This window comes from Protopterus annectens, chromosome 1.part0 (assembly GCF_019279795.1).
Source record: "Protopterus annectens isolate FY-2018-M chromosome 1.part0, PAN1.0, whole genome shotgun sequence".
Lineage (NCBI taxonomy): Eukaryota > Metazoa > Chordata > Ceratodontiformes > Protopteridae > Protopterus > Protopterus annectens.
The window spans coordinates 1,949,343,269-1,949,371,082 of record NC_056725.1 but is presented as its reverse complement, the minus strand read 5'-3'; positions in this window follow the sequence as shown (position 1 = coordinate 1,949,371,082).

Sequence of the window (27,814 nt, the reverse complement as noted above, 5' to 3'; positions counted from 1 at the left end):
GCACACCCCCAAATGTATGCACTCTAAGTCTACATGCATGGAAGCAGTAGGGCAAGAGGAAAGCAATAGAAATTAAAAAAAAATGTAAGTTTTTTTTTTTTCATCAAATAAATCCAAAGTTTAAGCAGTGCACAACTTGTTTACATGGCGTACCGCTATGCTTAGCCTGGCTGAAATCCTGAAAATGATTGACAAGTACTACTGTGATAGAAAATGTCATCAAGCTGCTGTAGCATAGTGGGACTTTGAATGATGTCAATCATATGTCTCACGTATAGTACAGTAGGGGTGAGAATATGTAAAATATAAATGTAAAAAATAATTTATAAATTTAATGAAAAACTAGATTTAAGCAATGCTTTGCTAGTGTAAGCATTGCTTACCTGCTTTCAGTTCTGCTTAACTGGTGTAAGCATTGCTATGCAGATTTGCATGGAGCTAAGCATAGTTCAGCATGTTAAAACCGGCCAATATAGAAAAAGTGCGGGAAAGCTGCCCTATTTAAACTGCACAGGTGGGAATACAGCCATAACCATTTGGGATTGTTCACAGCAGGACCAAAATGTCTGGCATTGGTGAAGGTGTTCACTTCCGAGTGCAACATTGGGGCATCTAGGAGTCCAGGGTCATGGTTGGGCTCCTAGTTAAAAACCATGATGGTAGGCTGCTGCAGGGCCAGTACCAGGGCTTGCAGTACAAAGCGGAGGCCTGGGACCAGTTGCATGTGATCTCACCAGTGCCACTGGCATACCCTGGACTGGTGAGCAGGTAAATTATCACCATAATGACCTGAAGTGGAACAGGGGTGTACTCTTGGACCAGATCCAAGAAGCCAGAGCGCAGGATGTCCCACCTGTCTGTAGGTATGCAGTGTTATATAGCTCTCTAAATATGGAAAAAGTTCAACTTGTGACTGTGCAGGTGTGACTAATGTGTGATGTCCCCCCATACAGCTGCTGCGGAGAGGTCCCACAATGTTGAGGGTCTTGCCCCATGACTGGCCTGGCTGCATTGGCAGTATGGTAAGTACAGAATATCCCCTACTATTAGCAGTAAGAAATCAAAATTATAGTAATGTTAGTACTGCCTGTATATATAATTGTGCTGTAAAAGTCAGGAATAAATGCTGGTGTCAGGCTGCTGGTGTTACAATGGAGTATTCCCAGCTGCTGTGTAATACAGGTATCAGTAGCAAACAAGGTACAATATGCAGAAGAGGAATATTAGAATATGTATGAGTGTGTCTGAGTGAACCTGCCAAGAAAGTGCCATGTCAGGGCTACTATAACAGTTAGAAATGAAAAGCATTCCCCTGTGCAGATCATGCAGGAATAGTAATTGTGCATTTCTGAGTCATACACAGATATGTATGTTAAAACTAATAAAGGTGATCCCAAACACTGGTGTGTGTCATCTCACTTGTACCTGAAAAATAGAAATGTGTATATCCTGCAGAATGCATTAACTGAGGTGAACTGATTTAGCACTGTTTGTCTGCATACTTTAGAATGGGCATGTCAAATAACTGAAAAAAGCAACAGTACATATTTCCATCAGAATGTGTTTTACTTATCTGCCAGCATTGTCCTGTGTTACCCTTTCAATTTCAGCCTTATGTAGCTGTGAATGTACTGAAAATGTATAAGGCTAACAGGTGCAGACTTAAAACCTACACTGTGTACTCAGGAATCTAAATTGCAGTATGTAGTTGTAAAACAGTCAAATGTGCAATCCAGCTAATGAGCACATGTTTCACAAACAGTGACACCAATGTCAGCTGTATATGCATAATTTGTACTGAAAATGGGAAACAAATAATGCAATATGTCATAATAAAAGTACTGTGCACAAAAATATGTACTAGATAGAAATGTCACAAGCCATACACAACACCTCCCCAGTAGCTCAGTCTAATAAGGACTAGGCCTGTAGTTCAAATTTGCACACACACACCATGGTTCAAATCCAGGGACCACCACTAACATCTCAGTCTGGTTCTATAGTTGTAAATTGCAATCTGAATAGAAAAAATAATGTACTGCAACACATACATTTTCCATACAGGGCACAGAGGTAAAGAAATCTGAATAGAAATACTAGTATGATATATATATATATATATATATATATATATATATATATATAACTATGAAAGGTGTATAATTGCTGTGTTGATCAGCCCCAGTCCTACAAATAGATGCAAGCCAGACATCCACACTCTGCAGTCTGGCCCAGACAAGCCACTTCAGTGTCACGCTGTTATGGATAGTTTCCCCAGTTGCCACGAAACCTGCACACAGAAAATGTCACAGTAGATACATGTGAAAGGCACAACACACACGCCAGGGCCTGAAACTAATATGTGAATCTGAAATATATATAGAAACAGCAAGGTAATGTGCACACAGTTCATCTGCACATGCCCACAGGTAAAGAAATTGGTATAAAAACAGGTATGATGTGTATTACTAAAATAAGGCCACAATTGCTCTGTTGATATCTACAGCTGTTGGTGTGCTGTAGCAGCCCCATGGCCCAGGTAGAGTATAAGTGTGGTCAGAATGTAGAGTAGTGAACTGTAGTGTACTGACAAATATACTTGATAACAGTTGTCAATTGAATCTGTTCCCTTCCCCCACCACTCAACTAATCCAACCATCACACTGAAACCAACATGGGTATGTTCCTAAACAAACCTCTACTGTTGGGACCATTGTTCCATTTGGTTTATCATTGTTTAAACTGTGTGCATACTAATATTGCCTGTTGAATAATCATTTTACTGCCTGCCTAACATACCACTAGCTGGCATTTTGTTGCAACCCTGAGTGCCATTCCATATATGGATGGGTTCTGTTTGCTATGGCACTGTTATAATTGCACTGTTTTGGGTAAATGGGGATATCCATGCATGCTATTTTGACTAATGTTGTAATGTGTTGTGCATGACTAACCAATATTCATTGTTAATTTCCACACCATAGCACATATGGGAAGGCAGATCCCAGTGGATCTGCTTCTCCCACCCCACCTGGCCGAGGCACCAGGTCCCAACATATCAGGGACCCGACCCAGACTTCCCTCATCTGCTGGTCCTGCACCATCCCTGAGTGGAACCGCTGCAGGGGATGGGGCTCGCCCCCCTGCAAGTGGGAGCGGTGAGGATGTTGTCACCCAGGATGAGGTCTGTGGCATGGTGTGCAGTGTCCTCCAGTCAGATCTCGATGTCTGCCTGTGCTAGGTGGAGGGCAGGTTGTTGTAGCTAGAGGAGCAGGTGGCCCCTCCAGCCCAGCCCCTAGCATAGCCACCTTCGTGGCTGTGAAGGAGTAGTGGTGACTGCCATCGGGTGGGGACATCAGTGCCACTACTACCATCTGGGGGACTCATGAGCCTCAGATTCCCAACCACCCTCTCCATCAAGGTGTTTACCTCACCATGTGTCATGCACCGCCCCTGTCTGCTGTCTTGTCTGTCTGCACATGCAATCTCTCCTACCAAACATATCTCACCACACTTACAAATAATCCTTCCTTAACATCCCACTCTAACCTTAAAAAAAGGGTATCTGGCCCACAAAAAAATCATGTCCCATGCATAACTCTGCATTTCACCCAGAAACATGTATCCATCACACAATCTAAACCTACCAATCATCCATATTATATGATGCCCACACACCTCCCTGTAGGGTGTGAAGCTCCAAATTCTAAATTGCCCACATTGAAAGCAGCTGTTGCTGCCAAAGAAATGCAGAGCTATGGTGCTTTCCTACACCTGTCCTGCACATCCCTACTTGTTTCTCCTCTTGTTGGTCCCCCTGCTTGCCCCAATTTCACCACTTTCCTATCTCCCTTTTTTTCTTTTCTTTATTTGAAATTAGCGTGGGTTTAAGCTGCCATAAGCTAAGCTAAGATCACGTAAGCATCACTTAAGCTCTGCGGAAACCCACTTACAACTGGTGTAAAGTGCCTTAATCACTCTGTCTCCAACAGCCTCTGTTCTGCTCAGCAATAAAATAATCCCTTGCAAGTCTCAAACCCAGGACCCTACACACTATAGCCAAAGGGATTTACCACTAAACCATTTCAGATGGAAATAAGTCTGATGTTTTCTCAAACATATCATCCAGCACTGTCATTCAAAATTAGGGGGAAATGTATTCATATATATATATATATATATATATATATATATATATATATATACATATATATATATAGAGAGAGAGAACACTACTACAACATGTATGTGAAACATATATGCATGTAATTGAATGTAGTACTTGGTCTGTAATGATGGGATAGTGTGGCAAATAGCTGGTGGTGGAAGTAATGAAGTTATGATAGACACATGAGTTTCAGACCCCAACCCCTGCAGGACAGTCATGCTAATGTGAAATGTATCATGCACAAATAGTCTTAGGTCTGTAATAGGCTTACCTGCAATCTATCACTATATATACCCCCCTAATGTTAGGTTGTGTCCACATGTGACACCCGTTTGTTTTGAAGCAAGGCAGAACAATGCAGCTGTGGAGGAAGTAGGATTAGAGAGTATGGACCTGATGTTTGAATGCACTATATATCTATACACACATATATATATATATATATATATATATATATATATATATATATATATATATATATATTTATATAAAAAAAATATATATATATATATATATATATATATATATATATACATACACACACACACATGTATGTCTACATATATACAAACATATAAACACACACACACAAATATATATATATATATATATATATATATATATATATATATATATATATATATATATATGTGTACATAGGTTCATAGGTAGGTACTAGGCCATCGGCACAAGGGCCTATGTAAGCCTAGCCAGCAAGGCACCATAGCTTATGCCACCCAAGAAAGTTATTTTCCTGTGCCACTGTCCAGCAGAGACACAGAAGTGATCCCTGGGGTATATTTCCTATTTCCCATCCACTCATCAAGACTTTTCTTGAAGAGTACTAATGAAGAACTTTGCTTGACATAGATGGGTAGCTTGTTCCAGAGTATAGGAAGTCTCTGGGACAAAAATCTATCCCTCCAGCGTGTCCTGTTTATTGTGGTGACAAGGTTTAGGCCCCTAGAGTGTGTAGCTTGGAGGGATTGGGATTTCTTTAGGTGTAGCATGTCCAACAGCTCTGGGTTTGACATAGCTTTATATGTTAGGCAGAGATCACCTCGGAGTAGGCGATATGCTATGGAGTAAAGCTGGAGTTTTTTGTGGCGGTCAGTGTAGGGCATTTGTTTGAGGCCAGTAATCCTTTTTGTGAGGTACTTCTGTGGCCTTTCCAGCTTCTGCAGAGGTCTTGTGAGGTACATTCCAAAAGGGCATTGTACTCTATAATGGGTCTAATGAGTGACGAGTAGAGTGGAACAATGACTTCTTTTTTTTCCTGGATGAGAACCCTTTTATTCTGAGGTGTGCTCTGAAGGTGGCTGAGCTGGGAGCTGAGTAGGAGGAGCATGCAGACCCTGTAATTGTGTACCGAGGGCCCCAAGGTGTTTTATATATATATATATATATATATATATATATATATATATATATATATATATACACATTACCCCTACTGTTGAATGACAGTGCTGCATGATATATGTGAGTAAACATCACACATATCTATACACACAAATATATATAGTAATAAGCAGGAGTGAAATGGACAGTTGTGTCTGGAGTGAAATCCATATTAGGAACACATTGCCCTTGTTTGTGAAGGTGAGACTGGTATGTTGGGGAAGGATAGTAGGTATATTTGGGGAGGTAGGTTGGGTTGGAAGACAGACAAAACAGCATACAGGGGGCGGTATATGACACATGTGGTGGGTAATCACCTTGGATTGGGAGTGGTGTTTGGAAAGTGGAAGCCCATGAGCCCCCAAATCGAAACAGTGGGACCAAGGTCCCCACCCATGGGCAGTCACAACTGCACCATCACAGCCCTGAAGGTGGCTGAGCTGGGAGCTGAGCAGGAGGAGCATGCAGACCCTGTAATTGTGTACCAAGGGCCTCAAGGTGTTGTATTACATCTCTCAAGTCTCTGTGGAACTCCCTATGAGCAGACCCTGGACCTGACATTAGGTGACATGATCCTGTCTGTGTGTGCTGCCGAGGGGGGGGGTGAACACCATCCCCTGAGGTGATTCCACCTGAAGGTAGTGCAGGACCAGCAGATGATGAGGTCCCATGGTGGGTCCCAGATATGCTGTGGCCTGGTAACATGGCCAGATGAGGTGAGAGAGGTGGTTCTGCTGGGAACAGGCTTCGCAGACATGATTTTGTGTCACAGTTATAGAACATATGTGGGTAGTAATAGTCCAAACAATCCAGGATTATGTCTAACAGCATCCATAGATATCCCCATTAACACAAAACACCAGATTTGGAGCAGTCCCATAGCAAACAGAACACATGCATATACGGAACCATAGCAGCCCTTACAATGGTATGCAGGTGACATTGTTAGCAACAGGTCACCAATGACAGTGTTTTAACATGGAACATGACTAGCAACACATTGCACTATTTGTCATACAATACGATATATGTCCCAACAGTAGGTTTGCTGTAAACATACATGCTGAGTTGTGTGTTCAGATTATTGTTGCAGATATGGTGGGGGGGAGACAGAGATGTCAATTAACAACTAATATATCCTTGCAGTATGAGGTCCTCAGATCTTTTTTCCTTTTTATGCCTTTCAGGCATCACGTCTAGAGAGCGTTTGCCAGTTTATTCCCCCAGGAAAATGAAGTCATATTAAACTACCTGGTACAGCACTCCCACACCCTGTTTGGCCATACAGCCCATGATATGCAGGAGAGGACTACCCTGTGGAATGATCTCGTCCACAGGTAAACAATGTTGGCCTGCATAACTGCAGTTATGAGCAGGTCTGGCATCGGTGCACTGACCTCATCCTCCACGCCCGTCAGCATGCTGCTGCAGTTAGGAGGTACCAGCTAGCCATGGGGGGCATGCCATCCAGCTCCCTGACACATGCTGAGGAGCTCCTCGCCAGCCTCGGGGCACCTGCCTGCCAGCAAAGACAAGACCCAGCAGATAGCATTGTGGAGGTGGGTGCTACCCACACAATGGACAAGGAGCATGCAGGTAAGGCCCCAGGGCACATCAGTAGACCACTGTTGCTTATCCATCTGCATCTGTAGAGTTTAATCATGCATATGTGAGATAAACTATATATAGTCTGTTGCTGCATTGTAGTAATGAACAGATGTGCATAATCTGTAGTATTGTGGGTTTGTACTGTTGATGTAGTTAAATGATGCTCCCACCCTGTACCAAATCCACAGGTGTGGTGTCTGATATCACATCTCTCACATCTATGTAGGTCCCTCTGGTATACCTCTGGGGCAGCAGCCTGTAGCTGGTGAATATGGTGTTGTTTGTTCAGGTTTGCCAATACACTGGCCATGTTATGGCCATGGTATTTGCTTTACACATTTAACATACCTACCCATAATGCATGCTGTACATGTTCACTTATTGTTGCTGTTAACTGCACTACATCACTGTGGTCACCATGGTGGCATATCTGAGGGGTATGTAAGAGTCCTGCAATATAACTAACAATCTGTCATTTCAAGATGTGTGCACAGAGATAGTGGGACAAATGGCCTACAGTAGGAGCATATCTGAAACATCACCCTTATTCAGTGCTACAACAGTGTATATACCACTATTACAATGGCAACTGTTACAGAGCTACACAACTGCATATCACAATACCACATTCCACAACCCTTGCAACCTGTAATGTGGTCCTAACATGAGCAATGAATGTGTAATATGGAATCCTATGATAGGACAACAAATATGGGAAATACATACCTTAACAAACACTGGAAGCATATGTGTGCACACACTCCAAATGACATTTTGTGGAGGCAGCTTTTGAGGTACTGACAGCATTCACTCTTCATGAGCTAGCACCTTCCAGCAAGTACAGGTCCTCAAAGTCACACCAATAAATGGTCTGCAGTCCAAGATGCATGTCTATCACATTTGCCCACTCACCTGCAACAGAGGCAGCCGTGGCATGCACACATCTTACAAGCCATGGAATGGATCCCATACTCAACAGGTAGCATGCAGGAGTGGGACATGTAGCCTTACCTCACCATTGCATATACCATGGCAGACAGTGCAGACAGTCATGTATGTGATGAGAAAGTATGGGACAACATTAATGTAGAAAATAAGTAGATGGCCATCCAAGACAGATGATGACACATGTAGCAAACTGGTCATGGAGGCTGCCTAGAAACATGCCGCAAAACTGAGGGTGTTGCAGGAATGTCTAGCAGGTACTCTCTGTGCAATACCTGTGTCAATAATTGACTGGACTATGCATAAGTGTGGCCTATGGGTTAGGGTAATCAGATGGGACAGGAAACGTCTGCCAGGGCTCTCTACAGGTAGCATATGCATAACATCAACAGTCTCCCAAATGCATGTGTTGCAATGTGTAATGGTGTACCAAGACCAAGGTCGAAACCTAAAGACAGTATCAATTAAGATACATGTGCTGCACAAGCAACACCTCACTCCACCTCAGGTCCTCCATCCCCATCTGTACCTTGCTGGTGCCAGTTTACATCTGTATGTTTGTTGTTCATTAGCAGGGACTAGGCCAGTACACATGATGTTCTGAATTTGGGACACTGCAAAATGACACTCATGTGTAGCCCATAGTTGTCAAGCATCTGTAAAAAGGCTGAGGATGGGGAGGGATGTAATCCTGAAACACAACAGTGAACTGAAGCAGACATCCAAAGCTCACTAGAAATGTCTCTATCTGCACACAGTCAAGGTCATGAATTGTGGCAGACAAAACCCTGACTCCACAGCAATAGTGAAGGTACTGTGTGACCGCCAAGGGCTGTGCACATGAGTTGACCTTGCAGTCTTGCAGAGTTGGGGCACATTTGTAAGGCAGAGTGACCAAATACTGACAAGTGCAGATGGGCCATGCTAGTATACCCCTTCCAGGAATAGTGACTGCTGTAGTGCACTTAGCAGTTGGTGCAGCAAAACATCATGTTAAGGGTGTGCACACTTATGCATCCACACATTGTATGCATCTCAATCAGCATCTTTACAACTAACACATTTGTTTGATACTGCATTTGATTGCACAGGTCATATGTCACATATCAGATTTGTGTAATGTTAACATATGTAGTATTGTGGCCCCATGGCATATCAGGGAAGACGGTGCCATGTCAATATGGGTGGGTGCACTCCTCATAGCCCAGCAAGGTTTGAAGGTTGGTAGTGTAATTGTATCTTATTGGTCATACATGCACCTCTGATGATGAGATCTGCAAATCAGACATCAGGCATTCACTATTGACATCTGTCCATATATCATCCCAGGTATGTGTCAGACAAACACATAGGGGCTGTGAGCAGCAGAGCAAACATAACTGACACACACATATACACATTCAGCAATGGCATGGACACCTGTGAGGTATTGTGCACAGTACATGCCAGGGTGCTGAACAGGTGCACAGCAATACTGTGTACATGGGTGCAGTGTGTTCCAGGGGAGAGGGCATCGCCTACTAACACAACTCAAGCATCACAGAGTATAATGTTGGAAACAGGGATTGACTATAGTTGCAGTGCATGCTGTTGAGTGCCATATGTCATGCATGTTGACAGATGAGTAATGAGAAGTCTGTGTGTAATATCTTTGTGCAACCTCACCTGTAAGTGTGTGTGTGTGTGTGTGTGTGTGTGTGTGTGTGTGTGTGTGTGTGTGTGTGTATGTGTGTGTGCAGTTAAGCAATGATGTACAGGTCTTAAAGTGCATTTCTTATTTTCCGTTCACAGATGGCGAGGTGGGTCAGGGTCCCTCCTGCAGGCAAACTGATGGTAGTGTCAATAAAGACTCTGACAGTGATGATAGGTGTGTTGAGGCACAGGCATGGTTGTCAAGGGCTGAAGCTGTGCTATCGTTTGACATTCCAATATTATCCACCCCATCCCCACACACATTCACATTGCCTATACATACCCCATCACCAGTGGCCATAGATGAGGCAGAGTTGGTGGGTGGTGGCATGGGACAAGACAGTGTGGTGACTATGGCATGTGTGTCTGGACACAATAGCCATAGCCAGATACCTGGTGAGGTACCACACAGGCAGATGTACAGGGGTGCTCATAGGAGGGCTGCTGGTCATCATGCCCCTAGTAGAAGTGCCACAGCTGGTGTCACCATACGCGTGTTTCTGGCCGTCATGGAGGTGCAGGCATGTATGGAACATTTTACCAGAAAGAGTCTGAGGCTGCAGAGGGCTACGCATTCTGCTGTTATTGACAACACCTGTGATCTTGCAGGTGTCCACCGTTATTTTGCAGTGGTCCTGGATAGACAGTTGGGTGAGATGGTGGGAATCCTTGACCGTGGAATGTCTGTGCTTGAGCATATGGTGGGAGTAGTGTGACGGCCACGTGGATGTAGGCCAGCAACAGCAACAAGTGGAGGTTGACGTGGACGTGCAACAAGTTGGAGCTGCTCCCATAGTGGCAATACCAGCACCAGCACTGTGGGGGGGGGGGCGCTGTCCACACCACAACATAGCAGGCCACATCCATGAGGGACCCGGATTTTGTGGACAGATGTAATCATCAGGGGAGACTGCCATATTTTGGCTTGTACCCAGTAGTGCCCGTGGAACCACTGGCAGGCATAGTTCTCTTGTCTGTGGCCAGAGACAGTGAACTGCACATCCTGCCAGGTATGGTCTGCAGCTGTCCAACAAACCCCTGTATAGGGCAGCCACATGGCAGAACTGCGTGCATGCATACACAAAACCATCACCAACATGACTAGGACAACCCCATACCTACACACACCACATCTGTACAGCCCAATTAATAATGAAACCCTATAACATGCACACATGATGTCAAACAAATGGCTCAGCTTAGGTCTCTGACAAAACCAAAACACACCCTGTGCATATGATGATACCTGTGCCACATCCCTGTCATCCATAACATTGATGCAGGGGCAGGCTAATATGGTTCTGATGCACAGGGTGACTGTACTATGGTGTACCAATGTAATGCTGTGTAACATGTTTTCAGCACTAAAGTTTAATGCTTACATGTCAGGATGTGTAGCTGCCCAGCCATGATGCATTATAGCTGTTATTAACACTGAGTGATTGTGGTCTCCATAATGTATTCAGTTTGTATTGTAGGTGTCTATGTGTCAGCAGGATGTTGGTCTGCTGTTGTTTCTTACAAGCGGTATGGCACTATGGTGACACCTTGACTGTGCCATATCCTGGATACAGCTGAACACAAGTCACAGGTCTGTCTAGCAGTTACTGCATGTGCCACATGCCTAATAGGTCTGAGGAGTGTATACAGGTGAGTGCATGGTGGCTGATGTCAGCAGCCCTTCTACAGTGGACAATAGTAAGTGTACTGGGTGGTACACACCACATGTTTGTGTATAGCACCCACACACAGAGACTTTGGTGTTGATGCAATACACAGAGAATACTGTACACATGGATGTATGTACTTTTGCAAGGAACCCATTTTAGCCTATGTAATTCCACCAAGACAGAATAGGCACAACATCACATTGGGAAATAATCAGTCTGCTAGTTTGATGTCATTGACGATGGTACTGGCAGGGTATATGTCCCCTTCCCCAATGTATTGCAATCCTCAACTTAGTAAACATAGGTGTGCTGTTATGGGTGGCACAGCCCTACCCTTTCGAGGGTGTGGGGTGGTGTAGAACCACAGATAGTGTGATTGGCAACTACATAACCTGTTAACATAAACTGTACAGTTTTACAGCCGACTAAGTGGGGGGATACACTCAACAATAATCGCAATGATGGTGGCTGTGTCCACAAGATCCACACCCAGCTATATATACCAACCCCAGTATCGCTGTACAGATATACAATGGGAAAGAGGGCATTTACACATCTACTACTAGTTTTGATGGAATGAATTACTATAAGATGATACCTGTGAAATGTTAGCATTTGCCAGTCAGTTCTCCGACAGATGACCTCCTGGGACATGTATTTTCTGCAAACTGAAGTAGATCCCTTCACATACACACACACACTCTTACTTGGCAATACTGCTACTAGAACCCCATACCTAGGTACTTATTGCTACTTTCCAGCTGTCAACATGGTTTTAGACCCTCACATAGCACTACTACTGCCCTCCTGTCCTTTACAGATTGTATAAATAAAAAACGCAACCTTAACTACCTTTCCTCTGCACTCTTCATTGACCTGTCTAAAGCTTTTGGCATGGTCAATCACCAGATTCTCATAAACATGCTCAAATCCCTCTCTTTAGATACACCTTCCATAAAATGGTTCCAGTCCTACCTCGATAATAGACAACAAGCAGTAATCTGGGATAAGACACTCTCTACCCTTCAACCAATTACCATAGGTGTCCCTCATGGGTCCATACTAGGGCCTCTTCTCTTTTCAATTTTCATCAATGACCTTCATCTAGCCATCCCCAAGCCACTTGCATACAATACGCTGATGACTCCACACTTTTATGTTCAGCCATATCCAAATCTGAACTTCTCTCTCTTACCCAGAACACATTTAACATAGTTGAACAATGGTTTACACAGCGTTGCCTTCTTTTGAACCCTAATAAAACTAAACTCCTCCTCTTTACTCCAACTCAAAATTCCTCTCCATTGGATTTCTCAATTAAATCCACTAATGGTACCATTATATCACCAGACCCAACCACCAAACTTCTGGGCATTATCATAGATAACAATCTCAATTTTGACACCCATATCAATAACACAATAAAAACTGTCAACAAAAAACTGGGCTCCCTATATAGGATTAGACATTTCCTCTCCCCCACTGCTAGAACAACTATAGCACACACTCATCTAATCTCTATTCTCCTCTATACATCACCAATTTTTACTAACCTTTCAAAAAAGAACCTTAACAAACTGGAAATTTCCTATAACAATATTTCTAGGTTTGCTACAGGTAACCCCTACAGAACCCACCATTGCATAAATATAGAACAGCTTGGATGGCTGGAACTACAAAACGTGATTAAACTCCACCAACTAACCATTGCCCATAAAACCCTTTATAAACCTTCCTCTACTCCTATTCTATTCACCGTCATCACACCATATATAAATCTGAAATCCCTACGTTCCTCTCACAAAAACCTTGTACATACCTCTAAACACAATAACAAGGCTGGAGAATCTCTCTTTTCTAATGCAATTGGAAAAACTTGGAATCTTCTCCCCAGTGATCTTTACTCTTTCCCCTCTCCCTCACTTTTTAAAAACAAACTGAAACTTTACCTAACAACACACTGGCTGTGCCCCTGTTCTAAACCAGACTAGGCATCTAGCCATCAAGATTTACCTAAGTTTCTGCTACTATTGACTACATATGTACTATTTTATTTTCTTAACCTATAAACACCACCTTTTACACTACTCTAGAACAAATACATTTTCTTTACTAATAAACAAAGTTCTTTACTACTAAACAAAGTCTCTCTCTCTCTAGCCATACTATCCTCTGTATCTCTAAATTCTCTTTACAGATTTTTCTTTCTTCTATACTCTAGTTGCATATTTTATATAATTACTCTTTTATCACTTGTCCTTTATTGTATAATTACCTCCTTTTCATACTACTTTACTATAAATATTCTAGCTCTAAAGCTCTTTGCTTTGTCCTCTCTGATTTCCATATTATAACCTGCTAGAAGCATAGTACATAATGTATGCAGCTACATAGTTATCTTATTACTTTTTATCCTTCCAAGGTTTTATTTTGCAATTTGCAATGCATATCTCAATATGTTTCATTCTTCTTCTAGTCCTATGTTAAAATTATTTTTAAGTTTTTTTTCTGACTTAGTTTATCTTGGAGCTTTTCTCCCCAGGCCTCTACTGAAAATGGACATATATCCAGTTAGACTAGCCTGGTCAACAAATGTAAAATAAATAAAATAAATAAAATAAATAATGCGTGTGGCCTTAATTGCACACACTACACAGCCTTTTGGATGAGGTGTGTCCCAGGTTACTTGTTAAGTGAAGAAAATCACCAGGCGTTGTACAGTATGGTAATGGGGGATGTACTGGTTGTTTATGAACAATACACAGTGTGACATACTGTCATACAGATTTACAAACACATAACAGTCATACATACATCTGAGAGACCTGGGTTTATCAGTGCTAACTACCTTGTCAGTGTGTCCATTCTGTTACAGATAAGTTGCACACAGCACATGCATCATTGGGCTGGATAGTGTAATCAGTTACCTGTATGGTTGATGGTGACAGTGGTCTCCATACAGTGGACATTGGGACATGTACTGGGGGTACCATGGTGTAAAGAGAGTATACCCAGCACCCACAACCCACACTGGATATTGTACTCACTGAAACCCATGATAATACTCTGACATATCCACCATCACACATTGACCAGGACTGCAATACAACCCCTTGTCTATCTCAAGAGTACTACTACAGGGATATGCATTTATTGCACCTGCCACAGTAATAGTAGGGTGATGCTTTGTTATGGCTTTCCTACGGTGAGCAACATCACTATCCCTAATGCTGTGTGGCAAGGTGTATTGTATTAGGAGAATGTGGCCTGAGAATGCTGTAGCCTACAAATATACACACTTGCACACATACACACACTTGCTAGGACTCAGAGGGTAACCCATGACTATCTATCAATTTGTACAACAGTGTTGTGCTGGTGCTGCAAGCTCAATGTAGCCCATAGGATGAAGAGTGTAACAAGGTATGTGTAATGTCCATTACAACAGCAGCCATATCTAACTATGGCAATGGGTGGTGTAGTGGGTGTGAAGGTCCTCAGTGTATTATCAACTACAGGTTTACAAACACACAGTACTGGGGGTCCATAGGTGCAGGTGTTCATAGGTGTGTACCAGGATATTGTCCATGGAGAGATGGGAAGAGCAGGGGATGTGGGTACAGTGGTATCATGCCACCTGCTATTTGCCAGCAGGCCATCTATCAACTGATGCCATGGGAGTGATCCTCAGGGAGAGAGTTAAATGCAACATCCAATCATCTGGTTGCCTCTTGCAGAGGACCAGTGAGGCACCCCAATTGACATGTATGCAACATGTATTACATAACATGGTCAGTGTCTGTCTTGGAGACCTGTACCCAAGCATGTTCTGTTGACTGTGGTAGTGTAGTTGAGGTATCCATGGCATGTGGTGTGTACAGGGTCGGGATTCCTAGCTGTGGCATCCATAACACAGCTGGGCAGATGTGCCAGTGTCACTCAAGTATAGAATGCTTGTAAGCAGCCAAGATGGATACCTGACATCGGCACATCAGTACAGAGGACAGACAGACATCAGCTAGCCAACTGGTTATGCATTAGGATGAATGTGTTGACAGATAGATGTCTGACACTGATAGGTATGCCATTACTACATGACAGCAGCCCTCAATGACATGTCCTATACACACAGTAGTCTACAGTTAATATCCACATGTCAGATCAATATCCAGTAGCAAATACTTAATGACACACAGCTCACACACCAAGAACATTATAGTAAGGACTAAGAGTCCATCTTTGCATGCAGGGGTGTTTGGTTCCAGTACTACAGTCTGCAATCTACTCTTACTTGGGAAAGCACTGTCAACAGTAGTAACGTAATGATACACTACATGCCAGTGTGACTGCATATAACCTGGGATACTACCCATGTAAGAAACACATTCAAATGGAAAAGAGTGCTGCACAAGCCATGTATACTCAGGTGTCCCAGACAGTAGACTCACACCCCTTGATACTGTAATGACAGCACATAGATGCATGTTATGTACATGGAATTAAATACACTTATTAAAGATGTCATTACCCTGCTATTTTATCAGACTGGAATGTGATCACTGGTTACTAGGGTTGAGCCATGCTTAGTAGGTTTCAACATTGCTGCAATATAAATGCTAAGCAGATTTGCGCACTGGTAAGTGACGCTGAAACAGTGTAAGCACCTATATGTTTAACCATACATTACCAGTGCTTACCATTGGGCAAACCTGCGCAAACCTGCTTAAAGCTGCTGAAAAATGCCTTAACGACTCTGTATCCAACAGCCCTTATTCTGCCCAGCAACAAAATAAACAGCTCTAGCAATGGACCACTGTAAGCAATTATTTGTCTATTGTAGGGATGGAACAGGGTGCCACGTCCTTTTACTTGCTGGATAACACACACTCAGTCAGGAGATGTTACACATCACAGTACATTCTGATGTCAGTGGCAATGTTGTGGTCAACAGGCATGTAGTCCACTGCAATCACACTGGGGTTACTATCTGTGGGCCATATGCAGGGAACTACCAATATAGTGGTTGTTGCCTAGCTAAGTGTGTTTGTGTATGAGACATGGGGTGGAAGTGTTCTGAGTAATACAAGGGTTGCCTATATTGTTCAACGATCCGTAATGTCACATATAGAGCTATGGATTGTCTACACCAGCCTCTCTGCTGTTTGACATCTGTTGCCCTTGTAAGTCACCTTGAAATACACCTTAGGTCCTCAATATAATAACTTAGCAAAACTCACCCCACAATGCATCCTGTCATTACACAATCACAGCAACCTCCACACAGGATACTGACAACAGACACACACTCCCACTTGCCAGTACTGTGATTCAAACCCCTACCTAGCTATGTATTCTTAGTACAGTATACTGCATTTATCACACACGCCACGGAGCTTATTGGACGGAAGCTGTCCCAAGGTACTTCTAAGGTGAGGAACATCACTGGCCCTTGTAAATACTGGCATTGGGTGATGTAGTGGGTGAGAGATCCGAAAAATAATTTCACTTTAAAAACACATTCACATTTGCCAGGGGTGAGGTTCAAACTTCTACCTAACAACCTTTATGGACCATTCTGTTACACATTTACCACATGAACCACTGACCTGACATAGTATAGGTTTCGCAACAGATACATGTAAGGTGGATGATATATGCAGGGCTGCTAAAGTCATGCTTTGAGATGTATACTGGGTGTAAATAGAGACACAATCTTTGAGATACACACACAAACACTTGTCACAGATGAGATTCAAACCCATAGCTGTGTAGTTACTGCTACTATATTGTTCCGCATTTAAGGAACGCACCACAGAACTTATAGGGCTAGCCCTTCTCCAAAGGTATATTTCAAAATAGATGACATCAGCAGGCTTGCTAAAGTAGGGCAATGGGAGGTGTAGTGACTGTGAATGGCCACAAAAGCATTACTCTCTACACACACGTGCACACAGAGTTCCACAGTTGTCATGTCTGGGATTAGAACTCCTACCTAATTAGTATGTTACAGTACAGCATTACACAATTCTTGCATGCCCCATGGAGCTTATAGGGCTACCCATTCTCCAAAGGTGTATTTCAAGGTGAATGACATCAGCAGCCTTGCTAAAGTAGGGCAATGGGAGGTGTAGTGTCTATGAATGGCCTCAAAATAATTTATCCCTACACATGCAAATACAATCACACACACACAGTTTCACAGTTGCCATGTTTGGGGTTAGACCTCCTACCTAACTAATACATCATACTATAACATTACGCAGTTATCGCATGCACCACGAAGCGTATAGGACTAGCCATTATCCAAAGGTGTATTTCAAGGTAAATGACATCAGCAGGCCTGCTAAAGTAGGGGAATGGGTGGTGTAGTGTCTATGAATGGCCTCTAAAGTTTTGATTCCTACACACACACACACACACACACACACACACACACACACACACACACACACACACACAAACGCACATAGTTTCACAGTTGCCTTGTCTGGGATTAGAACTTCTTCCTAACTAGTACATCACACTAAAGCATTATGCAATTATTGCATGCATCACTGAGCTTATAGGGCTAGCCATTATCCAAAAGTGTATTTCTAGATGAATGACATCAGCATACTTGCTAATGTAAAGCAATGGGAGGTATAGTGTCTATGAATGACCTCAAAATCATTGATCCCTACACACACACACACACACACACACACACACACACACACACACACACACACACACACACACACACACAGAGTTTCACAGTTGCATGTCCAGGATTAGAACTCCTACCTAATTAGTGAATCACACTATAGCATTATGTAGTTATTGCACGCGCCACAGAGCTTACAAGGCTGAGCTTTCTCCAAGAAGGTATTTCAAGGTGGCTGACATCAGCAGGCTTGCTAAAGGAGGGCAATGGGAGGTGTAGTGACTGTGAATGGCCTCAAAAACATTGTTTCCTATACACACAAACACACACAGAGTTTCACAGTTGCCATGGCTGGGATTAAAACTCCTACCTAAGTAGTATGTTACACTATAGCATTACGCAGTCATCACACACACCACAGATCTTATAGGGTTAGCCCTTATCCAAAGGCGTATTTCAAGGTGAATGACATCAGCAGGCTTGCTAAAGTAGGGCAATGGAAGGTGTAGTGACTGTGAATGACCTCAAAAGAATTACTCTCTACACACACAGACAGAGTTTCACAGTTGCCATGTCTGGAATCAGAACTCTTACCAAACTAGTATATTACACAGTTATTGCACATGCCACAGAGCTTTTAGGGATGACCCTTATCCAAAGCGATATTTCAAGGTGACTGACATCAGCAGGCTAGCTAAACTAGGCCAATGAGGAGTGCACTGTGTGTGAATAGACAACAGATACTGTGTGTGAATAGGCCATAAACCATTCCTCTGGAAACACACACACAACACTCAGTCACACACAACTTTACATTTGACAATACTGTGTATACGACTGCTAAATAAATAATGACTTGTACTGTCATGTTACACATTTATCACAAGCACCACAGGCACTATAGTGCTGAAGGCTACCAGAAGAAAATGTCTACAGTGATAGACATTGACACATCATGTGATATTGGCCAAATGGATGTATGGTGGGTGAGACAGGCCTTATGATGGGAAGCTCTTTGTCACTATCTGTCTCTCTCTTCCCCACATCTCTGTTTGTGTATGTTTGACCTATTATAGTGTGTCATCCTTGGATATATGTGTGTGTTCCTATCTGATGTGTGTGCAAAGCATGACTGGTGTGCAATGTGGTGTGTGTGCAGAGACATCTGCGACTGACAGATATGTATAGTCCACTGTTATAGCCAGACATGGGCTTCATTTATGTGTGGGACCGTGCCCAGTATGACCTTTCTGTATTTTGTTGTCAGACATGGACTTCGTTTCTCTAAGTGTGGGAGCATGCCCAGAATGACCTTCTGTATTGAATGTGTGAATCCATTCAAGGTAGGTTGCACTCCAATGCAGGCATTTATGTTCTACACCTACAGCTAGCAACCTGTTTCTGCAGGATATCTGTAGATAGGTTGACAATATGGAGTCACAATGGGCAAAGGATAGTGGGATACTGTAACTAATTGTGTTTCTGCTGCTTCTTCTACATGGCTTTGGAGTTAGCAGAGATATTCAGACATATGTACTGTTTTACACAATGATGAATTATGTCATCAACTACTGACATATATACTTATTTGCTCACAGTAATTTCCTGGGGAATACAAGATGAATGAATCTGTGTCCAGTATTGTGGTCTGCAGCCTACATATTCTTGCACAATCATGCCATCCTGGAGGGGAAGCTGCAGACACTTGATGGGTCTGTGTAAATGGTCCAGCACCTTGGTACTGTGGTGGCTGAGGATCACATGCTTGTACATCTATCGGCGTGTCAGAATGGCTATATCCTATTGTGACCATACCTCTCAGCTGTACAGATTCACACAAGTTACCCATAGGCAGGGCTCATATATCTGGTCATTTCCCCTTCACATTGTGGTTTATGAGCAGGTTTATAGCCACTCTTTCCTGGGTTTGCAGGCAAGGATAGTATGGGCACACATCAGAGTTTCAGACTTCACATACTCCATGGAGTCCATGCTTCTATCCCCCATTATTCTATCCTCTTCCTAACATTATGCAAGCGATATCTGATAAGTATCCCTATAGTTATCACTTTATCCCAGCAGTATTTAGGGGTTGGTCTTCAGTTCATGCAGTAGGACATGGTGGACATGCTAATGGGATTTGTCGACATGGCCTTGCATTTGTGTTCTGTGGACTCTGTTATGTCGTTATTTGGGACTCCATGATATAACATACACTGGCAGTACGGGTGAGACACAGGCCTTTGACAGAGGACTGTAGGGCATTTTGTAGTGATGCAGGCCATCTGTAGCAGGCCAGTGCATTATGTTGCTCCTACGGTCCCAGGCTGAAGACCACTGGATTTCCCTAGGGTGACAGGGTAGGTGTGCAAGATGTTAATGGCAATAGTTTCTGTCCTTATTAATCCATTGGTGTGGATGCTGGCAGGGTGCTGCTTACAGCTAGGGACACACCTGCATGGGACACCTCTTCAGCATGTTGCATTCTGTGGGTATTCCCATACAGAAATAGGGGTCATATTGTACTCATTCCCAACAGCAGGAATATGACCTGTGATGAACGTGTGGCTGATGGTGGATCGAGCTGAGTGCATGTGTGCTATGGAAGCTTCTTGCAGCTGACTCACAGATATACGTGGGGCATTACCCTTATGATGGCTTGTGCGGGGACATCAGCAGTTTCTCAGTACTTCATAACTGTGCCTTTTGTGGTCTGCCAGTGTTTGGCCAGACTACATCAGTATTCTATACTACACAGACAACTAATGTGCTGCTAACCTGTATGTACAATTCCAAAGGTGTGTCCATTTGACAGTAACATTTTATACACTCTCTGTCTAGGGTACTTCCACCTGTGTACTGTGTGTATGTCTGGGCCCACATTCATGCATGTCCATCTTTTAGATGGTAACAGATATTACATCCGAACAATTAGTATACATTACTGCTGGATTGGGTCTTGCTGGAATGCATTGTGTTTTGCACTGCAGTTGTCAGAACTTGGCCCTGTCATCAATAATACTGGCCATAGGCCACTGGGGCACAACCCTCCATGCCTACATGCTGACCACTTTCACACAATATACAACACACAACAACTTAACACACAGAGCCCTGCATATTGTACATGTGCAACAATCTATCCTGCTAATTTGACCAGCTCAGGTAATCTGTGCTCCACTGTTATTATACCCACATGTATATGTTACTACATTTCTACATAGGATTGTGGGGGGGGGCACCCCTGACCACTGTAAACATTTGCTATGACTGTACTGGTACTTCAGGTACTCTGTTGGCTTCCATTTCATTCTGCATTCTGACCTATCATGCAGATTAAAGGCATATCAGTGTAGTACACATCTCAGGTTGTTCCTCCTCTGAGTCAATCTGTGTCTGTGCTGGCCTTGGCAATGGTGGTAGGGCTGTGTGGCCCTGCCCCATGCTGTTCCTGCTTCAGGTGTTTCCACAGGACCATATTGTGTAGCATGGCACATACAATGACAATTTGGGTACATGTTATTTGAGAGTACTGCAAGGCTCCATTGGATATGTCCAGGCACTGAAACCGTGACTTGAGCATCCCAAACACTCACTCTATTATGATTCTGGTTTGTGTGTGTGCCTCATTATGGAGTTCTTGTTCGGGTGTGTGTGCATTTCTCATGGGTGTCATCAGCCAAGGCTCCAGTGCGTAATCAGCATCCCCCACTAGGTGGCCATATGGGATGTCCCCAATGGCAAATCTCTGGTACAGCTGCATCATATGTCAGATGCGGGTGTCATGATAGCTTCCAGTGCTGCCAGCAAACACATTCATTATAATGTCCCGGGCATCGCACATGACCTGGCAGGTGATGGAGGGGAAGCCTTTGCAGTTAATGTAGACCCTTCCCCACTCGTCGGGTGGTGCTTTGATGTGTATATGCATGCAGTCTAGAGCACCCACTTCCTTGGGGTATTCTGCTATCTGGTGGAAGAGCTGCATATTGCTGGTCAATGCCTCACGGGTGTTGTGGAAATATATGTGCTCACCGGCATGTGCTGACATGGCATCCAGTTACTGGTGGAGTACCCTGGATGCTGATGTCTGTGAGATCCTCATGATATCCCCAGTTGGCCTTTGTAAGGTACCTGCGGCTAGTATTCTTAAGCCTACACATACCTTGGTATCCACTGGGATGGGATCCCCTCTGTTGGTTCTGTGTGTGAGGCATGGCCGTCACACCTTAACAATTTGCTGTAGGAGGTCCCTGTCCATCCTATAGCGCTCCACTATCTCCAGCTCATGTAGCCCCTGGTAGGTTACACTGGGTCTGTACACTCTTTTTCTTCTCCTCACTTTGGGTTGGTCATCAGCATTCTCATCCTCACCACTCTCAGCCTCTTCCGCATATTGATTTATGAGAGCAAAAGCAGCCCCTAACATTTTGTTGCTTTTGTTTGCTAAAATTTCCCTATTTATGTATAGTGGTGGTATAGAGTTTGTGGGAAAAACCAGTGTGAAAGGCGTTTGCATAGCTTATAGTAGTGTGCTGGGCTGGGCTGGGTTAGGCTGCTACCTGTGTAATTGGCTGATTCTGATATATTTCACCTGCCAACTATGCTAGTTCTTCTTGATTACCTTCCTACTGCTGTTTTCCCTTCCCATTGCCTTCGTGTTTAAGCCCCGAGGTGCGCCGCACAAACCCAGTGCTTAGATGTGAATGGAGCTGCTATTTCCTGTTTTTTTTTTTTTTTTAAAACCCGGAGTGTGACGTGCACACCCGTTTAGGCAATGTAAATACTACTAGGCAGCTTCAGACACACCCCCTTCCTTAGCTGTGCTTAGCTAAGAGCAAACACAGGCCACAGAGCTCCAGTAAGCATACAGCATACATGACACACCCCCTTATGAAGTCATTTAGCTCTTAGGCTTACACCATGGTATTACTGTGCAAGATAACACTGATGGGAAATCTGTGATTCAGTATCATTCCCCTCATTTGCATAGAACTGACTGCTAATGCATGGTTACAAAACCGACACTCAGCCTTCCCCCTTAGCAACCACTATTCCATAGTCTTGCTGTGTTATGCATGCCATTGACTATTATGGCAAAATTTTGATTTTGGTTTAAAAGTTTATTTCCAGTTTTTTTTTATTATTTTCTGGCCAATCCTGGCCTAAACTGGCCAAAAAAAAAGTTATTTTTTATAATTTTGCAACTAATTTTCATGCCTAAGGCCATATATTTGGCCTTTGGCATGCTTAATCCTTATAATACATGAGTTTTTACGAGCTGTCATGCATCTGTTTTGTAGTTTGCAGAAATGTATTCAGCTACTGGCTGAATACATTTCTGCAGTCTACACTATTCCTGCATGGACGCCTGCCTGCTTCTTGGATTGCTAATTCACCTCATTTGCATGTTTTTTACCAGCAAATGAGGTAATTAGCATACAGGGGCTGTGTCTGTGCAGGAATAGTGCAGGACCGCTCGTGCATGTCCCAGGAGCTTATTCCTGGATTGCACGTCAGCCATATTGCCTGCAGCAGCTCTTGCACTATTCGTGCATGCTGTGCAGAACTTGCTGAATCCTCGGGCGTATTTTTTTTCATTGTTAGCCATAAGAAGCTTCATTAATTCCGTGCCGGTCTGGTCAAAAATTCCATTAAGTTAGAGTGTAATGTAGAGTTTGCAATAAAAGCAACAGGGTATCTCCATAATCTTAGACCTCTTGGCAACCTTTTAATCTTGATACACTCTGCCCAAAATAAATTATCCAATTGTGGATTCCTATATTTAATTAAGGTTTGTTCAAACACTCTAATATGAGATAAAAGAGTACCTTTAGTAGAAACGTCATCACTAAAAAATCAGGGTTGCTAAGCCATGCCTTAATATCGAATGCTGTGTCTTTGTCCAGTGTATTAGGATGAGTTGATTAATCCTGTATGGAGTAGCATGGATCCCCTTGAGCAGAACGGGATAAAACATTAAATCCACCACCTCCAGCAGAATTTGCAATATATCAGGTGAGTTGCTGGAGCAACACTGTCAGATTGCCAGAAAGGTATTCCTACATTGGAATAAATAAAAAAAACAAACAAACCTGTGGAACAAGATGTAAGTCTGATGCAAATTACAAATCTGTAGAACAAGACATGAGTCTAATGTAGAAACCTTTCAGCTGAAACAGGTGAAACTCATTTAGGCGTAGCAACCTCAATCAAAAACTGGTAACCTCTTTGCCATTGCTGAAATCCTCTGGAAAAGTGGTAGAAACACCTAAGCTCCTCCATCAAAGCATCTTACAGCACAAGGAAGCAAAGGCTGGTATTGTACTGAGCAATCAAAAAATAGCTAATATAAAACTATAAACCAGGAAATGGAAAACTTGAATAAGTCCAGCAAAACTTTAACAGAAACAATCTTAGCATTTTCACCTTCTTCCTGAAGGCATCATCATAGATAAAATACAAACTGTAATGTAGTTCTTTTGTACAAAATTCAATCAGGGTTCTATTAAACACAGCCAATAAGAATATAGAAACAATTAAATGTTCATTTTAAAATTCTAAAAAAATGTGTAGTCTTTCCAGGTCTATCTTAAAGATGTATACACAATAATAAATTAAATAACAATAAGAACACTATTAAAATGTATTTTGTGAACTATAAATAAATCAAAAACACATTTGTTTAATTTAGCATTTCTGCTCTTTGTTTAAGAATATAATTCTATGAAAACTTATCATTTAATCACAGTTTATTTGTAGTGTGTAACCTAAATTGCCAGAGCAGTTCCTTTTGCTCTAAAAATAATTCACTGTTCCCTCCCCTATCAAATACAAGCACTCTATCTATAATAAAAAAAAAAAACAATTATTTTAAAGTTGGAAATCAAATGTGCGTATCATAGACAGCTATAGGTCAACCCCCATGTTCCAAGAAGCTCAAAATGTATACTTGGAACTACGGGAGATAGGAGACTTTAGTTAACACTCTGTAAACTGGGAATCTTACACAGCCTCAAATCTACAGGTACAGTGATTCCTGGAGTTTGTAAATACAAACACCCTTGACCAAATAGTGAATACACCTACTAGAGGCTCCAAAATACTAAACCTCATGGTTACAAATATGGGAGAATGCTGTCCCCCCAATGTCCCATCCTCCCTGGTAATGTCTGACCAGAAAGCTATTTCTTTCAAAATCAAAATCAACTTGGAAATCTCATTAAAATCAATAACAGTTAGGAACTATTTCAAGGCAAATTACCTTTTAAGTGATGAATTGTTAAAAATCAGTGTCTCTCCAAACCCAGAGAACACAGCAGGCTATGTTGAATTGCTCTCAGAACAATGTCAATGTCAATGGCTGTATAGAGGCTGATGTACCTACTAGAAGTAAGCCCAGGACTAGTGCTAGAACAAACCATGCTGGTGGCATCCCAAATGAAACAGGACATACAACAAAAGGAAAGAAAATTATGGCAAAAATCAGGAAGGGTAATTCCCATAAAAACTGAAACTCTCTCATGAAAATAAATTGTCAACTAAGAGGGCTAATTTAGTCAATCAAGCTAACTTTGAGGTTAAGATAGCCTGCCAGGTGAAAGATAACCATAAGGCCTTCTACGGTTATGTCAGAAACCTCAGAAGCAGCACACAGCAATTTGCTGAACTGATGGTTAATGGGGCCACATTTACTGAGCTTCACAATATAGAAAGCCTGTTAGCAGACAAATTCAGTTCCAACTTTATACCTCCCTCTCAACCCCAACCATCCCCTCAAAAATACCCTCAAACATTACCCTTCCAGCTATAACTATGGAGCATGTACAGGCTGCACTCACTAAAGCCAAAAATATGGCCTCAGTGGGCCCTGATAACATCCCAGGATGTCTCCTGAATAGTCTAAAATATGACTTATCAAGACCCCTGGAGTCATTTAACTATAGTCTTAAGACAGGCTTTATGCCATGTGAGTGGAGACTGCAATGGTCAACCCCCTTCATAAGTGTGGACCTTCAACAGATCTTGGAAACTACAGACCCATTAGTCTGACTATTTGCAAGCCATGGAAAGAATTATCATGGAAATTATCAACAAGGACAAAGGAGAAATCCAGAACACTGGATCCATCACAGTTTGGCTTTATCAAAGGAAGGTCATGCTTACTTAATCTGGTAGAGTTCTTTAAAACAGTTAGTAAGGCAATGGATTAGGCAAAAATGGTCCACACTGCCTATCGAGATCTGGGTAAAGGGTTTGATGCAATACCCCACTCGATCATTGTGAACACACTTATGGAACTAGGTATAAATCCCTTTATACCATGCTGGATAGCTAGCTGGCTCATTGATAGCACTAGAATCAGTGAGGCCAACTCCACAAAGAGGCCAGTCACCAGTGGAGTCCCCCAGGGCACTGTGCTGGGCCCACTCCTTTTTGGCATCTATTTCTTGGATGTCAAAGCGAATGTCAAAGGCTTACCAGGTTCACAGATGATTGCAAACTGGGAGCAGTCATCGAATCCCCCCAAAATGAGAACACCCTTCAGGAAGGTCTAATACAGACAAATTTCTTAAAACTCAATACCAAGAAATACATTATAGTACCTTTTGGGAAGTGTACCACCATCAGTAACTAAGTCATCAGTAAAACACTATTAAAAGTTGATTCACTGGTCAGGGATCTGGGATCTGATGTAGATAGTAACCTAGTCTTTGAACAGTATGTGTCCAAGATAGTAAGAAAATCCTTCTCTGTTGCTCAACTTATAAGCAAGGGAATGGCATCATTAGACCCATCATAGAGTATAATGGTCTCTTCAGGATGTACCTGACCAGACACATGCATCAACTGGAATGTCCACTAAGGATCGTTACAAAAAAAAAAATACAGGGAGTAAACACAATGTCCTACACTGACCACCTCAAAGCCCTATTTCTTTATTTGGTATCATACAGACTTTTGTGAAGTGGTCTTTGCCTGGCATACAGGGCATCCCCAGACCCTGTTTTGATGAACTTTTTACAAATCCGCAAAACAAACAGCATCAGAATTACTAGGTTAAAAGACCTTAATTTTGCTTGCAACATAAATAGGACATGTTGGAGAGAGAGATATGTTTCTCAGAGAATTCCCATTCTCTAGAACAGGGTCCCCATCCATGCGAAGCAGAGTTCCTCGCTATCCCTTTTTAAATGCAACTTGGACCAATGGATGGGTAATCAGAAATTCATCCCTGGGGTAGCTGTTAAGTCTCTGATGGACAGAAGCAGTCTAAATCACAACTGGCTAGGTCTATAAGGACCCTAGTGGTTGTTAGCCTAGTATACACATATGAACCTATGAACTCGAAAACCCAACTAAACCAGTAACAGTTATAAACTATTCTAAAACTAACTATATCTTGTTAAGTGACAGTTTGTCAAAATTCAAGGCTCCAGAAAACCTTGAGAACACAGCTGCCTATACAGGATTGTTCAGAGAAACTCTGTACAAACATGTAAATGACTGCACTGATGCTGCCATAACTACCAGAAGCAAACCCAGATCTAACACTTAAAGCAAACCCCACTTGTGTAATCCTAACCTTAATAGAGTATAAAAAAAAAAAAAAAGTCCTGGCCAAAATCAGAAGGAGCAACTTTCACAGAGACAACAGGTATCTGATTCAACTAAATAAGAAACAGT